The sequence below is a fragment of the Erinaceus europaeus genome, chromosome 7, assembly GCF_950295315.1.
Source record: "Erinaceus europaeus chromosome 7, mEriEur2.1, whole genome shotgun sequence".
In the NCBI taxonomy this organism is placed as follows: domain Eukaryota; kingdom Metazoa; phylum Chordata; class Mammalia; order Eulipotyphla; family Erinaceidae; genus Erinaceus; species Erinaceus europaeus.
In genome coordinates, this window is record NC_080168.1 from 75,175,810 (window position 1) to 75,188,578 (window position 12,769).

At 38.4% G+C, this 12,769-nt stretch overlaps 1 protein-coding gene across 17 annotated transcripts in view; it reads right to left on the bottom strand.

Annotated features, from left to right (window-relative positions):
- Positions 1–12,769, bottom strand: part of ENOX1 (ecto-NOX disulfide-thiol exchanger 1) — a 772,227-nt gene that overhangs the window by 459,931 nt on the left and 299,527 nt on the right. For 2 of the 17 annotated variants that reach the window (XM_016189776.2, XM_060194784.1), the window contains exon 1: positions 1,230–1,337. The exons of the other annotated variants lie outside the window; for them this stretch is intronic. The gene's annotated coding sequence lies outside the window, so the exon portion shown is untranslated. Of the gene's footprint in view, positions 1–1,229; positions 1,338–12,769 lie in introns of those variants that run through there. 17 annotated transcript variants of the gene reach the window in all.

Below are 12,769 nucleotides of genomic sequence, written 5' to 3' on the forward strand. Positions count from 1 at the left end.
GAAAAGGAATGGAGCTTGTCCAGTTCATCAACTTCTTCTCTTAAATCAATAAGAGGCATAGAACTTTTCTGTTCAATCATATTTCGAACAGCCTGCCCCAGCTAGGTCCTTAAGTTTTACAGCTCCCTGTGTTTGAGGTATCAGTGCATAGCCTAGGCCTTGTGGTCATAGATTTAAGCCTGATTCTCCAATTTGACTATACTGATAATAAAAGCTGAGGTATGTGATCCACTCACCTGAGTCTAGTGTTTGCTTCTCAACTAGATCTGAACTTGAGAAAACCCTTGCTAGATTATTACTGTCTTAAAACTACCTTTCAAAAGACAGCTAAAGAAGGAATGAAGAAATAGAAGATCTCTAAGATTTGAAGGGGTAGGAGTCTATAATTTCTGAAGTACCTTTCATCAGTCTCTAAGTATCTGTTACTATACATGTGTATATCAAATAAGTAGAAGGAATCAAAGTAAACAATATTTCAGAAGCAAAAGACAGTGAGGACTTCAACTGGAAGCAGTTGATTAACAATAGAGTATAGCAGACAAGCTTCTTAGGATGAAGACAAATTAAGGGATTCTAGAGTAGTTTATTAAAAGCATTCTCTTTATGTGAAATAAATCAATAGCACAGAGACTAAAACATGTAAAAATACATAAACAAAAATATATAGGTATATATACATATATAGACACAAACCACCAACTTGGGAATATATTCCTCCTAATTAAATCAGTACTTCTGCACTCACATAGCCCTCTTCCCCCACTAGATTAAAAAATTTGCACTTCTGCACCTATGTCTTTCTAGAAGCAAAGCAAGCAAACAAACAACAACGACAAAAATAAACACTACAAGATGCTTAAAATCAAGTGTGAGGAATTATTCAAATTAAAGGAAAAAAACCAGCTCCATTTCTTTTCTTAAACTACTGTGCTGGTAACAGTAGATTATTATTTTGGTCTCATGTCCTTTGGAAACTCTTTTGTTTTCCCTTCCACCATTCCATATGCCAGTGCCTTAGGTAGGGGGGAAGCCTGTTCCTGGCTCAGAGTTCAATAAAACAATGATGGTGAGAGGCAAAACATTCATGATTTCAGGACAAAAGGACTCCATCTCCATCAATAAATACCTCTAGGAACAGACTAGAGAAAGCACATTTTTTGTTCTGCTGCTAAAAAGAGAAACCTCACTGAGCCTTGTCCTGAATTCTCACACAGGAATGCTTTACTCACCAGTGGCCGGAGACACAGTTCTCTAGCTGGCACTCTCCAGGGACAGAAGCAAGATGTGTCTGAGCAGTGGAAGTGGTTGCTATGTGTTCCATTGTAGCAACCACAACTCGCTAGGGTGAAGCTGAGCCACTACAGCTTTCTGCTGGAATCCCCCTGGAATCCATCCCTGCTGTTAGAGGGATAATTATCTGGCTATCCCTTAGGCCAGTTGTTACAGTTCTCACATATAAACCACCTCTTTACATGAGACATAAAATTGAAAATCATCCCTTCATAGGTGTCACTCAGCTACGTCTGTGATATAAATTATGCATACTTTGATTCTCTTGAACATTGTAGAGGCACATGGGGACAGAAAAGTACCTCACAGATGCTAAAAAAAAGATAAGGCATTCCAGAAAGAAATAATAACTTGCATGAAATTAACTACTGCTAGTACTCTGAAGGCTGGCTTCTTGCTTGGTCAAGGAACTTTCATAAACAGCCGGCTTGTATGCTAATAACTGCTGGTGACAAGGAATCATTGAATGTCACTGCTTCATGTCCTCATGCAGCTCATTTTTCTTAGCTCAGTGCCTACTCCTTTCACAGACTGATGTAACCTATGAATTAGCCTCCTTCTGGGTTTCTAAAACCAAGAAGGCACTCAGAAATGTCTGCGTTAGAACCCTGTGCACTCATTCATCTTGCTCTCACCCATTCTCACTTCTCAACACTGAGTTTTCTGGACCATGGGATTGGTGTTATATGAGTCCTCTGGAGTATGGGCTTCAAGGCTTGCTAGCAAACATGTATTCATATTTCAGAGAAGGCATGGCATTTCCATAATTAGTATGAATGAAATGCAATGGCTGTCGCTGCCAGAATGAGGAAATTTGTGTGTTCTCAGGCTCTGTTTCTACAATGACCTATTATTTCAAACCAGCATCTGCTGCATAGGGAAGAATTACTCCAGATGTACACTAACAGCACAGCACTGCCAGTATGCTCCTCAGATTTCCAGCGCGGGTTACAGATGACCCACATTGAAGAGGAGCCTGCCTGACTCTTCCTATTATTATTATTCTATAATATAACACTCATAAAGATTCAAACATAAAGTAAAACTGTTTGCTTGATAACTTTAGGACAAATGAAGGAACAGCATAAAATATCAGTCTTACTATTAAAGTTAATTCAATTGTTTGGTCTTTCTAGCCTCTGGCAAGAGTTTGTGAAGTTTCTTAACTTTCAGGAGAAGTAGGACAAATTTTAGTATCCTGTTTTAAAAGGCATTCCTCAGGCAAAAGGCATTCTGCAATGCTAATTTTTCAAGTTAAATATTAGAAGTGTTTGAACACTGTTGTTCTCTCAAGTTAGGATAGAAAATCACTGTTCAGATGCTAAAATGTGTACCACTGTCACTGAAACATATGCCATGCCTTTAAGCCTTTGACCTAATGAGGTTCGTGACAGGGATATGGATGAGTGAAACAGAAAACGAAATTCAGAAAGAATTTTGCTCCTGAACTGCCATATTTCTCCTGTCATTTAGCCAATTTCCTCCTCAAAATTACACACAGACTGCAAATCTTCAAGGCTAATGCTGCATGTGACAGACTAAGTGCTATTTAAAATGTAATATTGTAGGTGTCAATCTGATCAGGGAAAAAAAAACAAGAGCAATGTGAAGGGCATTTCTGATAAGAGGGGAGTCTTTAAATGCTATAAAGGTGTCAGTCAGAAAAGAAAACCACAATATAGTCTTTCTCACCCACCTCGGAAAAGTACAAATTACAGATAATTTTTTTTTAGCTTGAGTACCCAATGGCATAGGCACAGGCCCACTGTCTTAATCTGATTTTTAATATACAATGCATCACACAGAAAAAAAATAAGGGGCCAGGTGGTGGCACACCTGGTTAAGCACACACACTACAGTGTGCAAGGACCAGGGTTCCAAGCCCCAGACCCCCACCTGCAGAGGGAAAGCTGCATGAGTGGTGAAGCAGGGCTGCAGTACAGGTCTCCCTGTATCTCTCTCAATTTCTCTCTGCCTCTACCCAATAATAAATAACTCAAAAAAAGAGAAAAATTCAAAAATTAGAGAACAAATTAAAGAAAATTTATTAATAATTTAATGGGGGCTTACAAAGTTGTAAAAAAAGGACCGGGTGGTGGCGCACCTGGTTGAGTGCACATGTTACAAAGTTGTAAAAATATAATTTCTAACTGCACCCATCCCTAAATTTCTGTGCCTCCCCTCCACCCTGTCTCCTCTACATAAACCTATAAACCACTATCATTTTCATAGAGTCTTAGAAACATTTTTTTCTTCTTCTTCTTCCTTTTTTCCTTGGTACTAAAATTAATGTTTTGGGTAAAATCAGTACTCTGAAGACATTACAGGAAATAGTTGAATATATACATTATGCATACTATTATTAAAGTTTTTTAATCTTTCTTAATCTACAAACTAAAATCATTAGAGATAGAACACTCAAATCCTAAACCTCCCACTACTGACTGAAACATGCACTTTTTCGCTTAAATTTTGTCCCAGCCAGGGTATCTGTGTTATTTAAATACCTGTCATGCTTGTGTTCTCAGTACAGAGGAATGCCTGGTTTCTTAAAAACATGTTTCTTATGGTCTTGTCAATGTCTCCATTTTTTAAATAAAAATTTAAAAAAGAGCATGTTTCTTCATAGTAGGGGACTTTATCCCCCAAGAATCACAAATCATAGCAGAGACCTGGAGTATAGAAATCCTGATTATTCAAGACTTCCCCACAATGACAGGCATTCATGGTCAGAGACACCAGGTCCCCAAACTCTATTTTGCTGCACTTAATTAATGCTCTAGAAACTATATATATCTTATTGAAGTGTGAGAGAAATGGAAATGGACAAGTTAAAGCTGTGTGCTCTTTTTCCTCCTCTCATAAAAGGTTTTGCAAAGTACAGCCTGAAAACAGAGACAAGGTTAAGATATTAAGAAGAAACAGGATTCCTGAACACAAGGCCAAAGAGAAAGAAACTCAAATCTATCTTAGGATTTAAAGGGCTTTGACTGGTGGGGTGGGCAGCTCACCCATTAGAGGCAGTATAGTATTATGTATAAGGCCTTAGCTTTGAGCCCTACTACTACAGAGGCTCATCACTGCACCAGGGAAAGTTCTAGGGATGGTAACAGTGTTGAACTCTCTCTCTCTCTCTTGCTCTCTTCCCCCCTCCCTCTCTCTTTCCTCCCTTCTTTCTCTATTTAATTATTATTATTATTATTATTATTATTATTATTATTATTATTGCCTCAAGGGTTATTACTGGGACCTGCACTATGAATCTACCACTACTGCAGCCATTTTTTAAAAAATTTTTTGGATAGGACAGAGAGAGACTGAGAGAGGAGGGGAAGATAAGGAAAGAGAAAGACACCTACAGACCTGCTTAACTGCTTGTGAAGCTACCCCCTTGCAGGTGGGGAGCCAGGGGTTAGAACCAGGGTCCTTGAGCTTCATACTGTGTGCACTTAAGTGGATACACCACTGCCTGGCCCCCTTCTATGTAAAAATTTTAAATAATGAAAAAGACAGTGGAGGGAATGGGATGTGGAGTTCTGGTGGTAGAAATTACATGGAATTGTATACCTTTTATCCCACAATCTTAATCATTATTAAACCATTAATAATTTTTAAAAGATATAATCATGTATGCACAACACCCATGTGCCAGTATTAATTAATTAATCAATTAATTAAACTAATAAGTTTAGGCTAAAGTTGACCTAACCATAAATTTAAATTTTCCATTTTAAGTGTCTATGATTAAATAACATGTTAGATCTTGAAAGAAAAAGTGGCAATGGCAAAATAGAATACATCACCTGGCCTTTATTTACTTTGCTAACGGTCAACAACATGAAGCTCTCCTGAAAGGAGAGGCTTGGGTGTGGCTTTTGCAGCAGGTGGCCCTATGACAGCCTTTAGGGTCCCATCTCACACTTTATTTTTTATTTTACTTTATTTATTTATTTATTTATTTATTTATGTATTTATGTATTTGAGAAAGATAGGAGGAAAGAGGGAAAGAATCAGACATCACTCTAGTACATGTGCTGCCTGGGATTGAACTCAGGACCTCATGTTTAAGAGTTCAGTGACTTAGCCACTGTACCACCTCCCAGACCATCCCATCTCACACTTTAAATCTCTGAGTACTCCTTGGAAAAAGACACTTGACTTATTTTCACCAAGTATACATGGTGAACCCAGAAAACAACACTAACTCCACTTCCTTTGCCCTCCTAGATGCCATCCAAGTGACAAACACTTGAGGTGCTCTTAGGAGTGAGGCAAATGTTAAGATTTCAGCATGCAACATATTGCCCATATCTTCCAACTATCTGAAAATCAATTTCAATATAGTGTATGAGAAGTACCCTGCTTTCCTGCACATTCTTGAACTCTTCAGGGTAGGTTCCTGTTGCAGGATATTTTTATGTCAGACATATTAACAGATTAACAATTATCCCAGCAGTCTACCGCAGCAGAACTAGAACTGTGGACAAAAGACTAAGACACAACACAGTTCCTCAGTAATCTAGCAACATGTCAGCTGTGGTTATGTTCATCCAGTAAAATTTCTGCTTAGCCATTTGGAGTTATGTGCCAAGTTCCTCACTGTGAAATCCACCAACAGAGAGGCCCTGGCAGTCCAGTATGGCTACCAGGGACAAGGACCTATGGCACGTTCATTGTATCTCAGGAGGTATAGCCTGGGCAGAAGGGGATGTAATAGAGCATGTAACCAATGCATATGTCATAACGGAGGCAAAATTTACACTCTTCTGAAGATTGTGAGACATTTGTGAGAAGAAATAAAAAAACAATGCAAAAGATAACACAACTTGGGGAGAAATATTAAGAATAAAATAATGAATCTTATTTAAAATTTTCTTTATTGGGGGATTAATGTTTTACAGTTAACAGTAAATAAAAGTTTTTACATGCATAATATTTCTCAGTTTTTCACATAACAAAACAACCCCACTAGGTCTCTGTCATCTTTTTCCAGGACCTGTACTCTCCCCCCCACACACACACCCCAAGTTGAGTTGCAATACACCAACTCAATTTCAGGTTCTACTTGTGTTTTCTTTTCTGATCTTGTTTTTCGAATTCTTTCTGTTAGTGAGATCATCCCATATTCATCCTTCTGTTTCTGACATATTTCACTTAACATGGTTTCTTCAAACTCCATCCAAGATGGGCTGAAAACAGTGAAATCACCATTTTTAATAGATGAATAGTATTCCATTGTATATATATATATACCACAACTTGCTCAGACACTCATCTGTTGTTGGACACCTGGCTTACGTCCAGGTTTTGGCTACTACAAAATGTGCTGCTAAGAACATATGTGTACACAGATTTTTTTGGATGGGTGTGTTGGGTTCCTTAGGATATATCCCCAGGAGAGGAATTGCAGGATCATAGGGTAGGTCCATTTCTAGCCTTCTGAGAGTTCTCTAGACTGTTCTCCACAGAGGTTGGACCAATTTACATTCCCACCAGCAGCGCAGGAGGGTTCCTTTGACCCCACAACCTCGCCAGCATTTGTTGCTGTTACCTTTTCTGATGTATGACATTCTCACAGGAGTGAAGTGGTATCTATCTCATTGTTGTCTTTATTTGCATTTCTTTGACAACCAAAGACTTGGAGCATTTTTTCATGTGTTTCTCGGCCTTTTGGATCTCTTCTGTAGTGAATATTCTGTCCATGCCCTCTCCCCATTTTTTTGGATGGGGTTATTTGTTGTCTTGTTGTTGAGTTTGGCAAGCTCTTTATATATATATATATATATATATATATATATATATATATATATATATATATATATATATGTTATTAGCCTCTTGCTTGATGTATGGCATGTAAAGATCTAAAGATCTTCTCCCATTCTGTGAGGGGTCTCTTGGTTTGGGTAGTGGTTTCTTTTGCTGTGCAGAAGCTTCTTAATTTGATGTAGTCCCATAGGTCTATACTTGCCTTAGTCTTCTTTGTAATTGGATTTGTTTCATTAAAGATGTCTTTAAAATTTATGTGGAAAAGAGTTCTGCCAATATTTTCCTCTAAGTATCTGATAGTTTGTGGTCTAACATCCAAGTCCTTGATCCACTTGGAATTTACTTTTGTATTTGGTGAAATATAGTGATTCAGTTTCATTCTTCTGCGTGTTTCAACCCATTTTTTCCAACACCATTTGTTGAAGAGGCTATCCTTTCCCCATTTAATAGTCTGGATACCTTTGTCAAAGATTAGATGTCCATAGGTGTGGAGGCTTACTTCTGGGCTCTCAATTCTATTCCACTGGTCAGTGTGACTAATCGTATTCCAGTTAAAATGAGGAATCTTAAAACCAGTTAATGTGACTAAGAAACACCTGTCTAATCTCATAATTTCCTGTAAACACTAAAGTGGTTCAAAATTCTTGTTTTAAAATTTTTTTTATTTTACTTTTTAAATAAAATTTCCCACCACCCAGCCCTCTTTGTCTTTTAAAAATGTTTTTATCAGTCTTTAAAAAAATATTTATTTATTTATTCCCTCTTGTTGACCTTGTTGTTTTATTGTTGTAATTATTGTTGTTGTTTCTGATGTCGTCACTGTTGAATAGGACAGAGAGAAATGGAGAGAGGAGTGGAAGACAGAGGGAGGAGAGAAAGATAGATACCTGTAGACCTGCTTCACCGCTTGTGAAGCAACTCCCCTGTAGGTGGGGAGCTGGGGGCTTGAACCGGGATCCTTATGCTGGTCCTTGCACTTAGTGCCACATGTGCTTAACCCACTGCGCTGCCACCTGACTCCCATCTTTTTTTTTTTAACTTCTGTATTGGGGGGTATAATGGTTTACAGTCAACAGTAAATACTGTTTTTGGTACATGTATAAAATTTCTTAAGTTTTCTGCATAACAATCTAACTTCCTGCCTATGTCCTCCTCCATCATCATGCTCTCAGACTTAAACCCCCAGCTCCCTTATCCTTACTTTGGTGGAATACACCAAACTCAGTCCAAGTTCTGCTTTGTGTTTTCCTTTCTGTTCTTATTTCTCAACATCTGTCTATGAGTGAAATCATCCATATTCATCCTTCTCTTTCTGGCTTATCTTACTTAGCATGATTCCTTCAAGCTCCATTCAAGACGAGGTGAAAAACTGAAATCATGAGTATTAATAGCTGAATAGTATTCCGTTGTATATATACTATAACTTTCTCAGCCACTCATCTGTTGTTAGACACCTGGGTTGCTTCCAGGTTATGGCTATTACAAATTACGCTGTTATAAACACAGGTATACACAGGTCTCTTTCGATGGCTGTATTGGATTCTTTAGGGTGTATTCCTCAGGAAAACTGCATAATCATATGGTAGGTCCATTTCTAAACTTCTGAGAGTTTTCCAGACTGACCTCCACAGGGGTTGGACCAATTTTCATTCTCAACAGCAGTGTAGGAGGGGTACATTACCCCTACAATCCCCCCTCCTCCATTTATTGTTGCTGTCCTTTCTGATGTATGACAGTTTCACCAGGGTGAAGTAGTATTTCACTGTTGTGTTTATTTGCATTTGTGAACCTTTGCCACAAAATAACAGACGCTACATATAAATGCTTCCAGAAGGAACCTAACTCTGTCTTGATTTTAAGTCAGTGAGAAGTACATTAGTATGAGTTCCAGTACAATAAAAGAATAATTTTATGGGGGCCAGGCAGTGGCACACCAGGTTAAGCACACATGGCGCAAAGCACAAAGACCAGCACAAGGATCCCCGTTCAAGCCCCCAGCTCCCCACCTGCAAGGGGTCACTTCGCAGGAGGTGAAGCAGGTCTGCAGGTATCTGTATTTCTCCCCTCACCCCCATCTTCCCCTTCTCTCTCAATTTTTTTCTGTCCTATCCAACAACAATAATAACAACAACAAGGGCAACAAAAGGGGGGGGGGGAATGGCCTTCAGAAGCAGTGGATTCATAGTGCAGGCACAGAGCCCCAGCAATAACCCTGGAGGCAAAAAGAATAAATTTAGTTTATTTTAAGTTAATAAGGTTATTATGGAAATTGTTACAGTAGTAAGAACTAACATATATGCTGACTAGAAAGTTTATATAAATAAATCACATAGACCTTCCATCAAGTAGCATCTGACTTGATTATGAACTTAATGAGGGCAAGTTCTCACCTGCCCCCACCCCACAACCTGTCCCCAGCACTCTGCCAGCTCATGCTTCTCAGTAAAGGGGAGAGAACAGAGAGCTGAGAGGGTTGAGGGGGTTGTCTGCTCTGTGGGGAAGAAACACTGGCACATTGATGGCGGACATGGCAATGTAAAATATATCTGAAGAGGTATGAGATTTTACCCTTACAGCATATAATGTCTTTTACATCAATGTTATCTCAATTGTTTTGATTGTGTGGATGAATAACAAACTATACAAGCACTGCATTTCAAAAGAAATTATAATTGTTTTTAATATTCATTCTTACAGATTTGCTCAGAAATTGAGAGACGGGGTAGAAAGGGAGACAGCCATGGCACATGCTATGCTGCGGGTTAAGCTCAGGACTTCATGCTGTTAAGTTTAGTGCTTTATCCACTGCACTAATTCCTAAGACACATTTACTCCTTATTCACATAAATGTTATTATTAAGCACTTAGCTGAACAAGATGCTGTGCAAGGGAGGTCCCACAGGGGAGACAGAGATGGTGAACAACTGCTTAGTCAGTTTAGCACTTCTTTTGGTTAATGATAAGGTTATAAGACTAGACATCAGTGGATGGTGTACAACATTGTAAACATACTAAATGCCACTGAATCAATTGCTTTTAAATGTGTCATTGTTGTGTGAAATCACCTCAACTATATAAAAAAAAAATAAACTACTGAGAATGGTGGAGTTGTGCAGGTATTAAAGTCCCAGCAATAACCCTAGTGGAAATTTTTAAGTATAAGAATTTGGAAATTGATCTCCTTACACTGTATAAAGGTTAAGAATGTCATTTAAATAAGAGAAACTTAACACATAAAAATAATAAATAAAATCTAACATACAAGACTGCATGAGCCTTGCCCCTGAGCCCAGAGCACTCAGTGTAATCACAACGTGTACACTCCGGAATGCCATAATACACGGGTGGCCTTATGCCAGGTCACTGTGCGCAGGCCACAGCTGCTGGGGAGGGAGGCCAGTGGCAAAGTGGAGGGGGTGTGTAGGTAGAGACAGTGTGGGGGAAGCCTGACAAGGTGAAATGGCAGCTAACTAAATATTCAAAGATGAAGAGACTGTCCCAGTGTTTTTGGTTCTCATTTGTTTGTTTCCTTTCTAAACCATACACACAGTGGGCCAAGAGGCATTTCCAGGAGAAAAGTTAAGCATCTGCAACATCCTACACTGGCATACTCTATCATCCACAACTATCTGCTTCCATGTCCCTATCTGCAGCTACTACAGTTACTCACAGAACCCAAGAGCAAAGAGATGTTTAAAATGGAAAACTATAAAGGGGAAATAGGAAATCAGAGACTTGATTGACTGAGCAATCCAATAAAATATGCATGCACTATATAACTGAGAGAGAGTGAATTTTTGGAAACTAGCTTTCTTTTCAGTTTATCTGACTGTGCATTTGAAACCATTAGGATTCTGACACAAGTAAAAAATAAAATTGTATATACCTAAATACTACTTGGAAAGAAGACAAAGATGATTAAAATCTGGTAGATGAGATCATCTGGCTTCTCTTCTAGTTGGAAAAGACTGATATAAGATTTAATAAAATCATCAAAGGTTACCTCTACTAAGAGTTGGCTCAACTAGGCAGCCTGAGAGATGGAACAATGGGTAAAGCAACAGTCTTACAAACATGAGGTGCTGATTTTGGTCCCAGGCATTACACATACCAGAATATTGCTCCAGTTCTCACTCTCCCTTCTCTCATTAACAAATACATTCTTGTTGGTTTAAGGATTGACCCAATTGAACTGGATAAAGGAGAAAAGACAAAATTGAGGGGAACACGTTGTTGTTGTTTTACAGAAAGAGACCACAGCACCAAAGTGTCCTTCAGTGTAGTGGGGCTGAGGTTCAGACTTGAGTTGTGCATGTGGCACAGCAGCACACTATCCACGTGAACTGTTCTGCCAACTTGAAATGTATTATTATATTTATGCTTTAGGAGGCTTTGAGTTAGTTTCCAAAATTTAACACAATATAAAAACTTTTAGTATAACTTTTAATAATAATAATGAAAGATTAAATATCTGTATTCAGTTCAAACGTTCACATCTCAGAAAAGTATTCCTTATCAGAAACAGAATCACTCAACAGTTAGTCAATTAACATTGCTTTGAATCCCTCAGGTAACTGCCTTGATACTTCATTGTTCATGCCTCAACTCTATACGATATAAGTATTTCTACAGTATAAGTAAGTTTCAAGACTATAAGTTCCTCTGGAGCACAGCTGATATGTCTTGTTTGTTAACTTACCTGTACCACCTGTAAGAGTGACAAAGTACCTTTGTTGAATGAATGTACGAGTGAGAGGGGCCAGGCAGTGATACAGCTGGCTAAGGGCACACACTACAAGTGAGAAACTCAAATACTATACTTGATTTAATTCCACAACTCATCCCACCTAATAATTTATGAAACTTTATAAATGAAAGATTAATTTATTTCCTAGCAATTAGAAATGTACTAGTTTTCTAAAAATTTATTCTGCATATCTAGATTTAGTGAGGACTGCAGGCTGGATTGAGGGCACAGAGCCAGAATGTCTGTGGCCTAGCTAGAAATTCTAGCCCTTTATTTATTTATTTTTATTTCTAGTTATACAGCCATAGATAAGCTATGTAACCTCTATGTACTCTATGTTTCTGAAATATCTGTAAAAACAAAGTTACTACATTAATTTATGTCGTGGGTTTCTCTGAAGACTAAAAATGCATAGAATAGTGCCAAGGACTTACTGAGCACTCACTAGATACAAACTCCATAATGGGTTTAAGGTCACAAAAAGGATAGAAGCTTTATAAATGTAGACTGTTTCCCCAGAAATTATTTTAGAGGACAAACAACATAGCTCACCTAAGAGATTATCTGCTTTGCCATGAAAGATTCAAGTTTAAGTCTCTGGTATACCACAGGTGAGTATGATGCACTGGGAGAAGCTCTGATGTTGTGATGTCTCTAGTTAACTAACTCTCTCTCCTTTTTCTCTCTTTTTAATTTTTATTTATTTTTATTTATTTATTATTAGATAGAGACAAAGAAATTGAGAGGAAAGGAGATAGAGAGGGAAAGAGACAGAGAGACACTTACAGCACTGCTCACCACTTGCGAAGCTTTCCTGCTGCAGATGGGGACCAGGGATTTGAAACTGGGTCCTTGCACATTGTAATGTGTGCACTTAACCAGGTGCACTACCAGCTGCCCTCTCCACCCCCTCTTCCTCTCTCTATCTCTATTTGAAAAAGTTGGCCTGGAGCAGAGAGACCT